The sequence below is a fragment of the Bos indicus genome, chromosome 11 (genome assembly GCF_029378745.1).
Source record: "Bos indicus isolate NIAB-ARS_2022 breed Sahiwal x Tharparkar chromosome 11, NIAB-ARS_B.indTharparkar_mat_pri_1.0, whole genome shotgun sequence".
Taxonomy (NCBI): Eukaryota; Metazoa; Chordata; class Mammalia; order Artiodactyla; family Bovidae; genus Bos; species Bos indicus.
In genome coordinates, this window is record NC_091770.1 from 78,425,262 (window position 1) to 78,441,231 (window position 15,970).

Consider the following 15,970-nt stretch of genomic DNA (forward strand, 5'->3'; position numbering starts at 1 on the left):
GGCACCACCGATGGATGGACATGAGTTTAAGCAAGCTCAGGGAGTTGGTGATGGACAGGGAAGGCATGCTGCAGTCCGTTGGGTCGAAAAGAGTCAGACACGATTGAGCAACTGAACTAAGCAAGGATACATACAAATTCATGAATCGGTCTATATTTTTAATTTTTATAAATATTTTGTGTGGAGGGGAAAGAAGTGGATTCTGCAGTTAAAGTGAAAGTGAAAATGTTTATAAAAATAATTTATATTTGGCAAAACTAATACAATATTGTAAAGTTTAAAAATAAAATAAAAATTAAAAAAAAGAATAATTTTTATAATTTGTTATTCAAATAAATTTATATCATTTATCTATTGAGAGTAATGTGTGTGTGCTAAGTCACTTCATTCTTGTCTGACTCTTCACAACCCCTTGGACTGTAGACCACCAGGCTCGTCTGCCCATGGGATTTCCCAGTCATGAATACTGGAACAGGTTGCCCTTTCCTACTCCCAGGGATCTTTCTGACCCACAGATCAAATCATGTCTCTTAAGTTTCCTACATTGGCAGGTGAGTTTTTACCACTAGCACCATCTGGGAAGTCCATTGAGAGGAGAGTGTTGAAAATATCCCATCATAATTAATTTTTCACTGTTTTCGCCCTGTATATTTTAAGGACATGCTATTAAGTACATGCAAATATACAGTTGTATTTTCCCGATAATCTATCCGATAAAAGAATATTTTGTTTAAGAAGGAAGGAAAGTAAAAAGAAGAAGTTATCAAAGATATACCCTTAAAGGCACAAGCCCAGACTGTTTTGGAGGCAAGTCTACTGTAAACCTTCAAAGAGCATATAATTCCTAGTTTAAGTAAAATTTTACAGAGCATGGAAAACAATGAAAAGTTCCCAAGTTATTCTACAAAACTGTAATAAACTTGAAAACAAAACAAAATGATAGTACACACACAAACAATAAGCATGGGCTATTTTCATTTACATGTATAGATACAAAGCTCCTAAGTAATATGTGAATCTACCAAACCCAGTGGAATCATACTTCATGACCCAGCAGAATTTTATTGTAGAAATTCAGGATAGTTGAACATCAGAAATTTTATTAATGTAATTTTAGTGCATTAACACATAAGCAGGGAAAATATATCAAATAATAAGAAAGGCAATGCTGCTGCTGCTGCTGCTGCTAAGTCGCTGCTAAGTCGTGTCTGACTCTGTGCGACCCCATAGACGGCGGCCCACCAGGCTCTCCCGTCCCTGGGATTCTCCAGGCAAGACCACTGGAGTGGGTTGCCATTTCCTTCTCCAATGCATGAAAGGGAAAAGTGAAAGTGAGGTCACTCAGTCGTGTCCGACTCCTAGTAACCCCATGGACTGAAGCCTGCCAGGCTTCTCCATCCATGGGATTTTCCAGGCAAGAGTACTGGAGTGGGGTGCCATTGCCTTCTCCGAAGAAAGGCAATAGATAAATTTCAATACTCATTTCTTTTTTAAAAAAAATTTATTGAAATGTAGTTGATTTATAATGTAGTATTAGTTTCGGACATACAGCTGGATATTCATTTCTGATAAAAACTCATTACAAGCTAACAATGTTGAGAAGTTTCCTTCAGCTAAAAAGTAATACCTATCAAACGTTTAAAGCAAACAGCAAATTTAATGTTGAAACATTAGAAGTAATCCCATTAAAGACAGAAGCAAATAAGAATGTCCACAATTGTCACTGCTATTCAACATAAAGCTGGGGTCCCTAGACAGTGCATTAAGTAAAGCATAAGAGATTTAAGTATTAAAAAGGAAAGAATGGTAGAATGATTTACCTAAAATTCCAAGAGGATCCACTGAAAAAACAGTTTTAGAACTATTAAGAGTTCAAGAAATTGGCTAGACAGAAGATTCATATACAAAAACTAATCAACTGATTGTAGTTACAGCTGTCTAGACACCAAAAAACTAATTTAAAAAAATCATCATAGTAAAAAAAACCTTTCAAATAACTGTGGAAAAAAATAAATTCACGATGTGAAGAGAATAATTTTCATTGAAAGATGGCAAAGAAAAATGGATTAAGTAGTGACAGCATATTCCCAGATAGAAAGAGTCAATGCTACGAACTGTTACTTCTCCCCAATTTAATCTGTAAATTCAATTCATCCAAAGAGTTCAGACTGAGGTCTTCAAGTTCCATTTCTTATTGGCTAATTGCAGATCTAGGGTAGGAGGTGTCCAGGATGAGCCTGGAACATTGTGTCATCTTCTAATGTGTCTTGGAGAAGGCAATGGCACCCCACTCCAGTACTTTTGCCTGGAAAATCCCATGGATGGAGGAGCCTGGTAGGCTGCAGTCCATGGGGTCGCTAAGAGTCCCACACAACTGAGCAACTTCACTTTCACTTTTCACTTCCATGCATTGGAGAAGGAAATGGCAACCCACTCCAGTGTTCTTGCCTTGAGAATCCCAGGGACAGAGGAGCCTCGTGGGCTGCCGTCTATGGGGTCGCACAGAGTCAGACACGACTGAAGTGACTTAGCAGCTTAGCAGCAAACCACCTCTGAATCCAGTGGCAGAATCTTCGTCTTCCTCTTCCCCTTCCTTTTTTTCAAGCTCATACATTAGTAGTGTGGGCCAGGATCAGAAGGCAGCGTGTCTATACTCGGTGTCAGCTGGGGCGGCCTGAAGGCTGGGAGCTGGAATCACAAGACGGAGAGTTTGCTCACATGTCTGGCGCTTGACGCCAGCTGTCAGACAGCTGACACCCCCAGAACACCCACATGCGGAGGCCTCTCCCCGTAGCCTGGGTTTTCTCACTTTGTGATGACTGGGTTCTAAAAGGAGCATTGAGGGGAGGGAGGCTGGGAGGGGAGGGGGATAAACCCCATCACCACCATCACTGGTCACCCTCACACCTACAGTCTGGCCAGTATTCTTGACTCTCTTCCAAGGGCCCATAGGACTTGTGTGTGTTCCACAGCTTCCTGCTGTGAACTCCAGAACAAGTCACTTAGATCCCAGCGACACACTTTCCTCATTTGTAAAATAAGGTATGCCCAGGACTAGGCTGCAACATTCGTGTTCTATGTAGTGCGTGTGTGTTACTCGCTCAGTTGTGTCTGACTCTCTGCAACCCCATGGGGTGTAGCCCACCAGGCTCCTCCGTCCATGTGATTTTCCAGGCAAGAATACTGGAGTGGGGTGCCATTTCCTTCTCAGTTCTATGTAGTATTGTTCGATTTTTTGTGATGTGACTTTATTCACGTATTATGAAATTGAGTCTTACTATATGATTCAGTAATTGTGCCCCTAGATATTCACCCAAATGAGTTGAAGATTTATGTCCATGCCAGAAACAGCACACAGATATTGACAGCAGCTTTACTCATAATTGCCAGAATTTGGAAGCTGCCAAGATGTCGTTCAGGAGGTGAATGGATACACAAATTAATGCATCCAGACAATGGAATGTTATTCAGAGATAAAGAGAAGTGAGCCCTCCAGTTATGAAAAGACAGGGAAGAACCTGAAATGCATGTTACTCAGTGAAGTTAGTATGAAAAGGCCATGTGCTATGTGATTCCAACTGTATGACATTCTGGAAAAGGGCAACCTATGGAGACAGTAAAAAGGTCAGGGGTTACCAGAGGTTGGGTGGTGGGTGGGATAAACAGGCAGAGGGGAAGGGATTTTTATGGCAGTGGAACTACCTTCTGGGATATTATAATGGTTTGTACATGACCATATACATTCATCAGAACTCACAGAATGTACAAGGCCAAGAGTGAATCCTAATGCAAACTGCAGACTTCGGTAATAATCATGTATCAATATTGGTTCATTGGTTGTAACAGAAGCACACCCCCTAATGCAAGGTGTTAGTAATGGGGAGACGGGGTGGATGTCTGTACTTTCTCCTCAATTTTCCTACAAACCTAAACCTGCTCTTAAAAAAATCTATGAATTAGAAAAAAGGAAGGAAGGAGGGCAGGAAAGAAGGAAGAAAGGCAAAGAAAGAAGGCCCTTCACACAGGGCCTGCTTCATGGTGGGCTCTTAGCTGATGGGAATTGATGCCTCTTCCCCTTCCCACCCTCCTGGATCAGCCTTGACCATGTGCTTGTGGGTGAGAGAGAGGTCAAGCACCTCTGCTTAACCCCCTGTGTGACCATCCTCGGGCGACAGTCACTCTCCTAGCTTGGCATCACCTCCTGCCACTCCCATCCCCCATGGCCCTGAGCACTAAGGAGGCAGCAGTACTCACCAGGGCATGGCTGGCTTTGGCCCTCTTCCACTTGCTGCTCTGCCCAAGCAAAACTGTGCTCCTGGAAGCCCTCCTTGCTCCTCTCTGTTCCCAGTCCTGGGCCCCCATGGCTCACCCCATCATAGGACCCTAAGACTGAATCCCTGGCTCCCTCTCCTAAGCAGCCAAGAGCTGTGCCAGGACCTGGCTCAGAATAGGCACTCGGGGCCATTTGAGAGCCCTGGGCAGGAATGTGGAAGCCCAGCCTGGAGGGGCACAGTTCAGCAGGGTTCTCAGAATCTCTTGGGCCGCCCCTCCACTTCCATCCCAGGCAAGGTTTATTCCCTCCATGAAGAAGCCCAGGCGAGGATATTCGGTGGCATTTTTTTGATTAGCAAAGTTTTAATAAAAACACCCATCAGAAGGGAGATGGTTAAAAATCAATGTAGAGCCAAACCAGGGAATCCCCACACAAGACGGAGTCTGGTTATAGATACTGACATTTCTAAGACATATTAAATCAAAATGGTGAGTTGCAGATGTTAGTATAAGTACTACTTATGTGGGTAAATGCAAAGGAAAAGGTCTGAATAAATCCCTCCCTTCTTGTATTGCTAGAATTTGTTTGAATTTTTTAAGTCTATTGGTTGTTACAATATTGTTCTACTTTTTTAAAAAATTTTTTGGGGTTTTTTGGCCAACAGACATGTGGGATCCTAGCTCCCTAGACCGGGGATGGAACCTGCATCCTCTGCATTGGAAAGCAAAGTCTTAACCACTGGATCTCCAGAGTTAAATTACGCAGTTAAGGTCATGCAGCTAAAGTAGTGCTAAGAATCTGTCAGAGGAAACTGCAAAGAGTTTTTAGCTGGGAGGAAGTGGCGGTGGGGGGGTTGGGGTGGGTGGGGAGAATGAGCTTGGCCTGCCTCTTCCTGGCTCCCCAGACCTCCACTACTCCACCGATGAGCAGCATCAGTGCCCCTTCCCCACCTGGGGCTGAGTCAGAGGCAGCCAGACACACAGGGAGGGAGGGGAGGGACTGGAGAGGGCCGGGGGCAAGTGGCCCCACCCTAGGAAGTGGCTCAGGATGAATCTGCACCGGGCGGCACCTGGGTGGGCATGGCTGGCATTGGCACACCTGCCTGCTGGAGAACTTCCTGTCCAAGCCTCTGACAAAGGCTGCTCCTTCCCAGGTGGCCCAGAACTGAGTCAAGAGGCACAGCGGGGTTCAGTGCATGACCTCATCGGTGGTGCCCACTTCACACAGTGACTTGGGCAATTTACAGAAACCAAGTGGAAAGATGCCCACCACTGATTTTCAGAATCTCCCACTTCCCTCTTCCCTATCCATCACACCACAGTCTATCTACTTCCTCCTAGTTTTCCATCCTGCCCCTTCCCTCTCTTCAATGCCACCCTCTCCAGACAGGCCAGTCCTCTCTCTCTGTTGTCTTTCCCTGTATCCCAAGCAGCAGTCTCCTTCCCTTCAGCCCATCTTTCCACGCAGGGGTCAGGGGATCTTTCTAACATGCGACCCCTTTGAGTCCCTCCTCTGCTTGGTGGCTCCTTTGGCCTAAGCTTGACTGGGGAAACTTTTCCAGCTCTGACCTCTGACTCAACTCTCCAGGGGACCTGTGCTCTGGCCAGTCCAGACTCCTTCCAGGTCCAGAACACTCTGAACCTCTTTCTTGCTTCCCTGACTCTTCTTAGCTGGGTTTCCGCACTTGGAACCAGGTTGGGAATGTCCTCTCTCTATCAAAATTGCTGGAACTTGTGAATATTACTTTACCTGGCCAAAAAAAAAAAAAAAAAAAAAAAATGGAGATACGTCTTCTGCAGATTTGGAGATGCGATTCAGTTAAGCTTTTTGAGATGGGGAGCTTATCCTGGATCATCCACGTAGGCCCTAAAGCCAATCAGACACTTGTATCCTTGTTGTTAAGTCACTGAGTCGTGTCCGACTCTTTGCTACCCCTGAAGAGCAGCACACCAGGCTTCCCTGTCATTCACTAGCTCCCAACGTTTGTGCAAACACATGTCCCTTGAGTAGGTGATGCCATTCAACCATCTCATCCTCTGCTGCCTCTTCTCTTGCCTTCAGTCTTTCCCAGCACCGGGATCTTTTCCAGTGAGTCGGCCAAAGTATTGGGAGTTTCAGTTTCAGCATCAGCCCTTCCGATGAATGTTCAGGGTTGGTTTCCTTTAGGATGTAAGAAGGAAGCGGAAGGCAATTTTATTACACTGAGATAAGAAGGTGATGTTAAGACAGAGTGGAGAGAGCCCTGAAGACTGCAGTGAGGCAGACACAAGCCAAGTGATGTTGGCAACCACCCCTTTCTTGGAAGAGGAAAGGAACATGTTCCCTTAGAGCCTCTGGAGGGAGCTCAGACCTGCTCCGAGCTGGGAGCAGCAATTGGGAGATTCAGCCCAAAGAAACTGAATCGGGGTTTTTGGCTTCCAGCATTGTAAGAGAATAAATATGTGCTATTTTAAGCAGCCAAATTTGTAGTAATTATTACACTAACCACAGGAAACTAATAAACTGCAAAACCCTCTTTTCATCTAAAAACAGGTTCTAATGGCTTCCCCAACCCCCAGTCCACATCCATGAAACTTTTGAGAACCTCTTCTCTGCGTTCCAAATTGATGTTTCCCTTAAGCTATCAATAAACAGGCTGACAGGATAGTTCTTCTTTGCTTTATAATGATTGTTTATATCTGTTTCTTCCCCCAAACTAGGACCCCCTGGAACTTGAGAACCTTATGGGGGCTGGCTCCAGCAGGCACTCCTGAAGCTGTTGCAGTGCTGTGCTGCCCAATTCCAGGGAGCACCATTCAGGCCAGGTGCTATGGGACGTGAATCCCCAGGGATCCTGTTTACCTGGGAGGCACTGGGGATGGTATTTCCTGGGAGTTGGGCAACATTGCTACTTTGAACACAAGTATCAAGTGCATGAACTATTACACTCCACCCTCCTCCAAAAAAAGCTATTCTCTTAGAGTCTCTAGGCCTCCCTGGAGTGATGGGATGGGTAGCAAGGTAGCAACAGCATCAGGTGATAAGCAGGGTCTCTGGAGGGGACCTCTTTGGGGAAGTAATACTCTGACTTGGATGGGTAAATTCCAATGATATTTACATAGGATGTATTTAGTCTCTCTCTTTCCTGCTGATATTCTATCAAATATTACAGGCAACTCAGAAGGCAAGGGATTCCCCATCAAGGGATATACATAACAATATCTTTGAGCTGTTTTGCAGATACTAAAACCTCCAACAAGTGGGAGAAGTTAATTGTATGTTGCCCATAAGCAGGTAGACCCCACACTGGTTGGAACCGGAAAGTCAATGATGCTGACTCCCACTTACTTCACCACAGAAAGTAAGCAGAAAAAAAAAACCAATCGGAAGAATGTCCACCAGCCGATCACGTCTTCTTTGAATTATTTTACTATAGAATCCCTCACTACCCCCTCCAGGTCAGGACACTTAGTTTTGAGGGCATTAGCCCCCCGTGGCCCCCTTTGCCTGGCAAAGCAATAAAGCTGTTCTTTCCTACTTCACCCTCCTCTGCTGCTGCTAAGTCACTTCAGTCGTGTCCGACTCTGTGCAACCCCATAAATGGCAGCCCACCAGGCTCTGCCATCCCTGGGATTCTCCAGGCAAGAACACTGGAGTGGGTTGCCATTTCCTTCTCCAATGCATGAAAGTGAAAAGTGAAAGGGAAGTCACTCAGTCATGTCTGACTTCACGACCCCATGGACTGAAGCCTACCAGGCTCCTCCGTCCATGGGATTTTCCAGGCAAGAGTACTGGAGTGGGGTGCCATTGCCTTCTCCATTCACCCTCCCCACCCCCCCCCCAAAAAAAAGAATGCAAGGGAGACTATAAATTAGAGATAGATGGGTAGTGAGGTAGGCGTGAGGATGGGACGGAGAAGCAGGGTGTCAAGTCCAGTATACTTGTAATAACCCAATCACCCGTTGTCTGTTTCAGTAAAAACAGAACACACGCAGTCACACAGTCCTCACTCTCTATGAGAACAAGCACACCCATTGCTTAGAAGAAACAAAAATGTCCCAAGGTTTTTATTCTTCGTTTCTCCCAAAGGACTCAAGCCCAGCCCCACAGTAGGTGTGGGCAAGGAGTTACACGCCGAGCCTCCGTGGAGGTCAGGGTCATGCCTGCCACCTCCTGAGACCACCCTCCAGGAGCAGTTCCCCCGAGAGGCAGAGGGGGCCGCACAGACTTCAGACTCTGAAAGCACCGCCTCACTCCAAAATGATATTTCTTGTCTAGACTTCTTCTAGGGAAGGATGTTAGGTGACTCAAGTCACATCCAGAGTTTAACTCACAGTCCAGGCCTCAGAAACAGGCCAGGTTGCCTTCTATAGGGATGTATTGGTGCTTCCGCAGAACCTCTCCTTTCTCCGTCCTTCCCAGACACACACATGTCCTCCCTTGGGTGGTGTGCATAAGACTGAACTGATGAGTGTATTGTTAGGATTGGATTCCTCATGAGAGATAGAAAATATAGGGTAGCAGTGTCTGAAGCAAAGCAGAAGTCTCTTTCTCCATCATGAGTATGTCTGGGTGGGCAGTCCAGGGCTGGTGCAGTGAATCATGGGTCATGGGTCCACCAGGCTCGTTCCTTCTAACCTGTTCCTCTGCCACTCTTGCTTTGGTTTCCAAGTTCACTTCATCATCCAAGATAACTGCTCCAGCTGCAGCCATCGTATCTGCATTCCAGCTGAAAGGAAAGAAGAAGGGAAGGAGAAGGGCATGCCCCCTCCCTTTGACACTTCCTGAAGGTGCACAGCCACCGTTCACTCTAATCAGCGAAACACTAATCACTTGGCTACACATAGTTGTAAGAGATGATGGGAAGGGTGGTCTTTATTTCAGGAGGCCATAAGCCCAACTGAAATTTAGGTGTTTTTTTTTTTTTATGGAAAAGCAGAGTAAAACAGCTGTGGGGAGCAAACAGTACCATCTGCCCAAACAGTCAGCAACAAAAGGGCTCAGCAAAATGTTTCATAACAAGAGAGCCATTCAAAATCAAAAGGACAATGAGATATCATTTTACCTGCATCAGATTGGCACAATCAAAGGGTCCAATGAATGTCAAGTCACAGAATGTAGAAAAATGGAAACTCTCATAATTGCCGCTGGAAGTGTAAATTGCTGTAAGCCCTGAGGAGAGATTTGGAGATTTGTTTAGAAAAATTGCTTAGAGCAATTCCTGAGAAAGTCAAAGATACTTATACCTACTGCCCAGGAGCTCTATCTATCTATCCTTCTAGAGAAAACCTCACATGCACTTACAGAGAAAAATACAAGAATTGACTGCTGCACTGTGAGTAATATTGAAAAACTGAAAACAACTGCATGTCCATGGATAAATAAATTGTGGCATATGCATGAATTATAATACAGCAATTAAGATAAATGACACAGAGCCACATGTATCAACACAGATAAATCTCAAAATATAAATTGAGATGATCTAGTTAAATCCACAATGTTTTGTTTCATTAAAAAGAAGAGGAAAAAAGACATCATGTGAAGATTTGATAAACTAAGTGTTCATTATATTATTCTTTTTTCAAGATTAAGCTGAAGGATTTTTTTGCATTCTTTTTTTACTGTAAAATATACATAACAAAATTTACCATTTTAACCCTTTTTCTTTGCCGAGAAGGGTGCAGGATTTTCAGTTCCCTGAAAAGGGATGGGACCTGTGCCCCCTGCAGTGGGAGCAGAGAGTCTTAACCACTGAACTGCCAGGGAAGTCCCCCATTTTCACCTTCTCAAGGGTACAGTTCAGTGGCATCAAGTACATTCACATTGTTGTGCAACCATCAACAATGATAGAGCCTCTTTCATCTTCCCAGAATGAAACTCTGTATCCATTAAGCAATAATGCCTTGGACTTCCCTGGTGGTCCAGTGGTTAAGACTCAGCACTTCCACTGCAGGGGGTATAGGTTCCATTCCTAGTTGGGGAACTGAGATCCCATGTGACACATGGTGCCACCAAAAACAACAATAAAGTCTCATTCTCCCCTCTCTCCAACCCCTAGGAACCACCACTCTACTTTCTGTCTCTAAGACTTTGACTGCTCTCGGAACTCCAATCACATGCAGTCATACAGTATTTGTCCTTTGGTGACTGTCTTATTTAACTGAGCAGAAAATCTTCCAGGTTCATCAACATTGTTGCCTGTAACAGAAATTCCTTCCTTTTAGGGCTGAAGAGTACTCCACTCTCTCTCTCTCTCTCTCTCTCTCTATATATATATATATATACTTCCTTTTATTTATCCATTCATCTATCAGTGGACACTTGTGTTGCTTCCACCTTTTGGTTATTGGGAATAACGCTGCCATGAACGTGGGTATACAAATATCTGTTCTAGTCCCTGCTTTTACTTCTTGTGGATATATATCTAGAAGTAGAAATGCTAGATTATATGATAATACTATTTTTAATTTTTGAGGAACATTATTTTTTATTATTTGTTTCAAATGCTTCACAATAAAATGATTAATGGTCTTTTTAAATGCTTCATGATAGGAAGAAGTTACCATGAAAAATGTTTTATCATCTTGAAAAATGCCTTTACACACATCTGAGATGCTTTAAGGAGTCAAAATATTTAGTGGATATGGCATCAGTTTCCCCAAATCCAAGCCCTTGGAAGGTTAATCTATACCCACGTTGGTATGGAAACTCGCCTTGCAGTGCTGGCTTCATGAAGGCATGGGGCTCACTTCAGGCCAGTGAGATGGGAAAAGAAGCTATGTGTCCCAGGGGTGAGGGAGGGTAGGGTTAATTCAGAAAACTATTTCCTCGTTCCTAAGAAAAACATTAGGAGAAGGCGGCCTTGTTTCTGGGCATGGCTGTGTTAGCTCTGGTGGCTAGAAACAATGCTGCCATCTTGCCTCCATACAGAGTGGGGACCCACAAAGGAGATGGCAGAGCCAAAGGGTAGGAGAGGCTTAAATTTCCATATTGTGGAGTTTTTAGTTGTTGAGTAGATAATACAGGTATAGGTATGTGCAATAAATGCCCTAATATTCAGGTTACTTGAGGGGAAGCTATTAGTTGAGGTTGAAAGCATCTCCACTGATTCAGTAAATAAATTTAAGTAAACTAATTTAAGAAATTCAGTTCAGTTCAGTCACTCAGTTGTGTTCGACTCTTTGAGACCCCATGGACTGGAGCACACCAAGCCTCCCTGTCCATCGCCAACTCTTGGAGTTTACTCAAACTCATGTCCTTGATGAGTTGGTGATGAGAACTTGAGTTGGTGATGCCATCCAACCATCTCATCCTCTGTCGTCCCCTTCTCCTCCTGCCTTCAATCTTTCCCGGCATCAGGGTCTTTTCCAGTGAGTCAGTTCTTTTCATCAGGTGGCCAAAGTATTGGAGTTTCAGCTTCAGCATCAGTCCTTCCAATGAATATTCAGGACTGATCTCCTTTAGGATGCACTGGTTGGATCTCCTTGCAGTCCAAGGGACTCTCAAGAGTCTTCTCCAAGACCACAGTTCAAAATTTTGAACCACAGTTCAAAATTCTTTGGCACTCAGCTTTCTTATAGTCCAACTCTCACATCCATATATGACTACTGGAAAAACCATAACTTTGACTAGACAGACCTTTGTTGACAAACTAATGTCTCCTTTTATTATTAAAAAGTAATATGCTGTCTAGGTTGGTCATAACTTATCTTCCAAGGAAGCAAGTGTCTTAATTTCATGGCTGCAGTCCCCATCTGCAGTGATTTTGGAGCCCCCCAAAATAGTCTCTCACTGTTTCCACTGTATCCCCATCTATTTGCTGTGAAGTGATGGGACCAGATGCCATGATCATAGTTTTCCGAATGTTGAGTTTTAAGCCAGGTTTTTCACTCTCCTCTTTTACTTTCATCAAGAAAAAGTAAAAACTTTCATCATTAGTTCTTTGCTTTCTGTTGTAAGGGTGGTGTCATCTGCATACCTGAGGTTATTGATATTTCTCCCGGCAATCTTGATTCCAGTTTGTGCTTCATCTAGCCCAGCATTTCTCATGATGTACTTTGCATATAAGTTAAATAAGCAGGGTGACAATATACAGCCTTTGCGTACTCATTTCCCTATTTGGAACCAGTCTGTTGTTCCATGTCCACTTCTAACTGTTGCTTCCTGATCTGCATACAGATTTATCAAGAGTCAGTTTAAGAAATTAGACAAGTAATATATATATATATATATATATATATATATATATATATAATATAATTATAAATACTTTAAGAATACAGAGCAAACTTAAAATTTCCCCTTCACTTTCCCTATCAAAATTTCCTCCCCTAGACCTTTTTTAATTTTATATATATATATATATATATATAAAATCTATGCTTAAACACGTTTTTATTTTTATTTTTTAAGAAAATTTTGGCCACACTACATGTAGATCACTCTTCAAATCACTCTTTTTATCTAAAAGTAGGTTTTGAAAAATATTCCAGGCCAGGAGTTTTCCATCTTCTTAATTTTAAAAAGTGTTGTATAGTATTTCATGGTGTGGGAATACCCACATTTATTCTACTTTTCCTTTATCAATGAACATTTACACACACCTCTTTGGGCACTGAAATACTTATGAAGAGTGAATTCACTGAAGGAGAATTCCTGAGTGAATGGATAGGTGTATTTAAAGTTTCTAGCTGTGGTGAGTGGGGACTACTCTTTGCTGTGGTGCTCGAGCTTCACTGAGGTGGCTTCTTTTGTGAAGCACAGACTCTAGGCGCACGGGCTTCAGTAGTTGCAACATGCAGGTTCAGTAGTAGTGGCCCGTGGGTTTAGTTGCCACGTGACATGTGGAATCTTCCTGGACCAGCGATCAAACCCATGTCCCCTGGGTTGGCAGGCACATTCTGATCCACTGTATCACCAGGGATATCTGCATTTTACGTTTTGATAGATATCGACTTGTCCAGGGAATATTTGTGCCAGTGGAGGTGCCTAATGCATAAAAAGGGCAACCCTGTGCCCAGGGTCTCCGCCCCTCCCCTCTACCCACCCCAGTCTGCTGCTGGTCTCTTCCTATCAGCTCCCTTCCAGCTGCCACCTCCCCCTCAGTGGCAACAGCATGCATTTCTCCAGAAGGCAGCCCAGTGCGTTCCTGGGAAGAATGAAAGAAACCAGAGGAGAAATGAGAAATGAAAGAAACGAGAGAGAAACGAGGGGAGGAGCCACTGGCCCTGCCTTCCAGGAACTTTCTTTTATGGGAAAAGGAAGCAACATTCAAGGCGGTCAGTGATTCAACAGGGATGCTATTAAAAATATTTAACAACCTGTATTAGGAACAGAGGCACAGAGGCCTTGCCTTAGTGCCTCCAGCCGGGGAGGCTAGAGGCCCTCTGCTCAGCCAGATGTTTAACCCTTTAGTTGTCAGATCCATGAAGGTCTGGGAGGATCCCAAGGAAGGGGCTGATAAGAGTTCAGATAGCATGGCCACAGCAGTGCAAATGGGCTGACACCCCTGTGGCATTCCTAGAGGCCGTAGGGTATCTTGGGAGGCACAGGTCCTGGGTTAATATGGGACTCCAAGAGAGCTTCTGGGAGGAAGAGATTTTCTTGCAGAGTTTGGGTTGGGAGGAGAAGCAAGCAGCCCAGGAGTCAGCAAGGTCAAGGCAAGCCCTGATGCTCTAGTCCCCTTCTCTGTGTGTTTTCCTTGAGGCCTCTCCTCTTCGTAATCTGCCCAAAGAAATACACACTGGTCTGGGGGCAAATTTACTCAGTTTGAAAGAAACAGTGGACCGGTCATTTTTCTAATATCAAGACCCCATCAAATGTTCCCTGACCCCAATTTTCTTTATGTTGTGCAGCAGACAAAGGCAAGATTCCAAACTGATCTACTCTTCCTCCATATTGGGTTAAAAAGGCCAGAGAGTTGACCTCAAACCGTGAGCCAGCTCCTGGTGAACACACTCACGGGTCTTTCACTAAAAGGGCCTTCTACCCAACCAGGACCCTGTGAGGTCCCTGGAGGAGGCTTGTCTTGTGCCCTGCTGTTGGATGATCCCTGAAACCAGGGCCCTAGAGACCCTGCATGTGGCACCAAGGACCTGGATGAGGATCTGCCATTCCTCACAGACAGACCTGGGGACACTGAGACCCCCCCCCAAAGGAAGAGCTGCCTGAGGTCAAACAGGTACACAGAAGCAGAGGCGAAACCAGGGGGCTTTACATAAATGGCAACCCACTCCAGAGGAGCCTGGTGGACTACAGTCCATGGGGTCGCAAAGAGTCGGACACAACTGAGTGACTTCACTTCACTACTTTACCGTGTCTGATAGGGGAGAGGCTAAGATGGAGATGCAGGAGGCTGCTTAGTTCAGGGCACACCCGCAGGATGGAGAAGAATCCACTGGCCAGCAGCCAGTTGTCCCTGCCTGCAAAACCCAGGACTCAGGAATGTTTAATCCGTTTTAAGAGAAACACAGGAGACTGCCCAAGAGGCCAAGAAGCAGTCAGGGAGAGTTTTTCGGTTCCAGTTTCCGCCGGGGCAGGCCGTGTCCTCTGCCTGGGGACGACGCCATCTTTGGTGTCCAGGTCCAAGGTCCTTTAGCACCATCTCTCCCGCCTACCAGATTGCTGTCAGGGCTGGGCCGGTGCTTCCCCTTTTCTTTCAAGGCCGTTTGCACCACACCCGCGGGCCTTCTTTTTGCACCGAGGTTCCAGATTGGTGACGGAAACACAGGTCCAGGGTTTCTTGGGGAATCATGAAGAGCAAGAACCTCAGTGATGCTTGTCAGGTCTGCAGCTCAGAGGTCACCTCGGCACAGAGCCGTTTATTTTTACTTTTAGCCCAGAGGATGAAGAGAGGGCATTTTTTGTTTTTAAATTAGGTCTTTTTTTTTAAAAAATTATTTTAATTGGGGGCTAATTACTTTGCAATATTGTAGTGGTTTTTGCCATACATTCACATGAATCAGCCATGGGTGTACATGCGTTCCCCATCCTGAACCCCCCTCCCACCTCCCTCTCCATCCCATCCCTCAGGGTCATCTCAGTGCACCAGCCCTGAGCACCCTGTTTCATGTATCGAACCTGGACTGGCGATCTATTTCACGTATTTTTTTTCTATAGAAAGACACTGAAAAGTCCTTTTTAAAAAAATTTCCCCCCTCGGCAGGCGGAGGTGACTGGTTGTTCTTTTAAAAAAAATTTTTTTAACACCCCCTCCTGTGCGTGTCCAGTTGTTTAAAATAAGGTTCCGAGTTTCCAGCACTGGCAGATTGGGTGAGGGAGGGCGTACAGCGCCCCCATCCGCAGCCAGGGAAGGGTCCCTCGGTTTCAGGCCCCATCACCCCGGGGCCCCCCTGCACAATTTCCGAAAGGGTTCCTGCCTGGGAGTCCTACGCACCTGGAGGGCGCTCGGTGTCCGCTCCCAGAGGGCGCTGCAGACTGGAGCCCAGAGTCGACGACCAACTACCGCCCCTCCCGCCACTCTCCCGGGCAGAGCCTCCAAACCCTGGGCCAGGGAGGCAAGGACTGCGCCCAGCCTCCACCACGGGTGAACCTGGGGGCCGCGGAGCTGAAAGGCCGGGGAGCCACGGTCCGCGGGGGACCAGGGCTCCGCAGGTAGGCGAGGCTTCGGCCCCTGTCGCGGGCCGGGGGCGGGGCTGAGGTGCAGTGGTTGGGGCGTTCCTTGGCCGGGGAGCGGGGGACGGGCCTCGTGGCTCA

At 45.5% G+C, this 15,970-nt stretch overlaps 1 long non-coding RNA gene across 1 annotated transcript; it reads right to left on the reverse strand.

Moving 5' to 3' along the window:
• Positions 1–8,289: 8,289 nt before the first annotated feature.
• LOC109566355 (uncharacterized) lies at positions 8,290–15,904 on the reverse strand. Its single transcript, XR_011569371.1, has 3 exons — positions 15,651–15,904; positions 9,318–9,424; positions 8,290–8,981 (listed from the first exon to the last, which is right to left on the reverse strand). It is a non-coding gene; the product is annotated as an uncharacterized lncRNA (long non-coding RNA).
• Between the last annotated feature and the right edge of the window lie 66 nt (positions 15,905–15,970).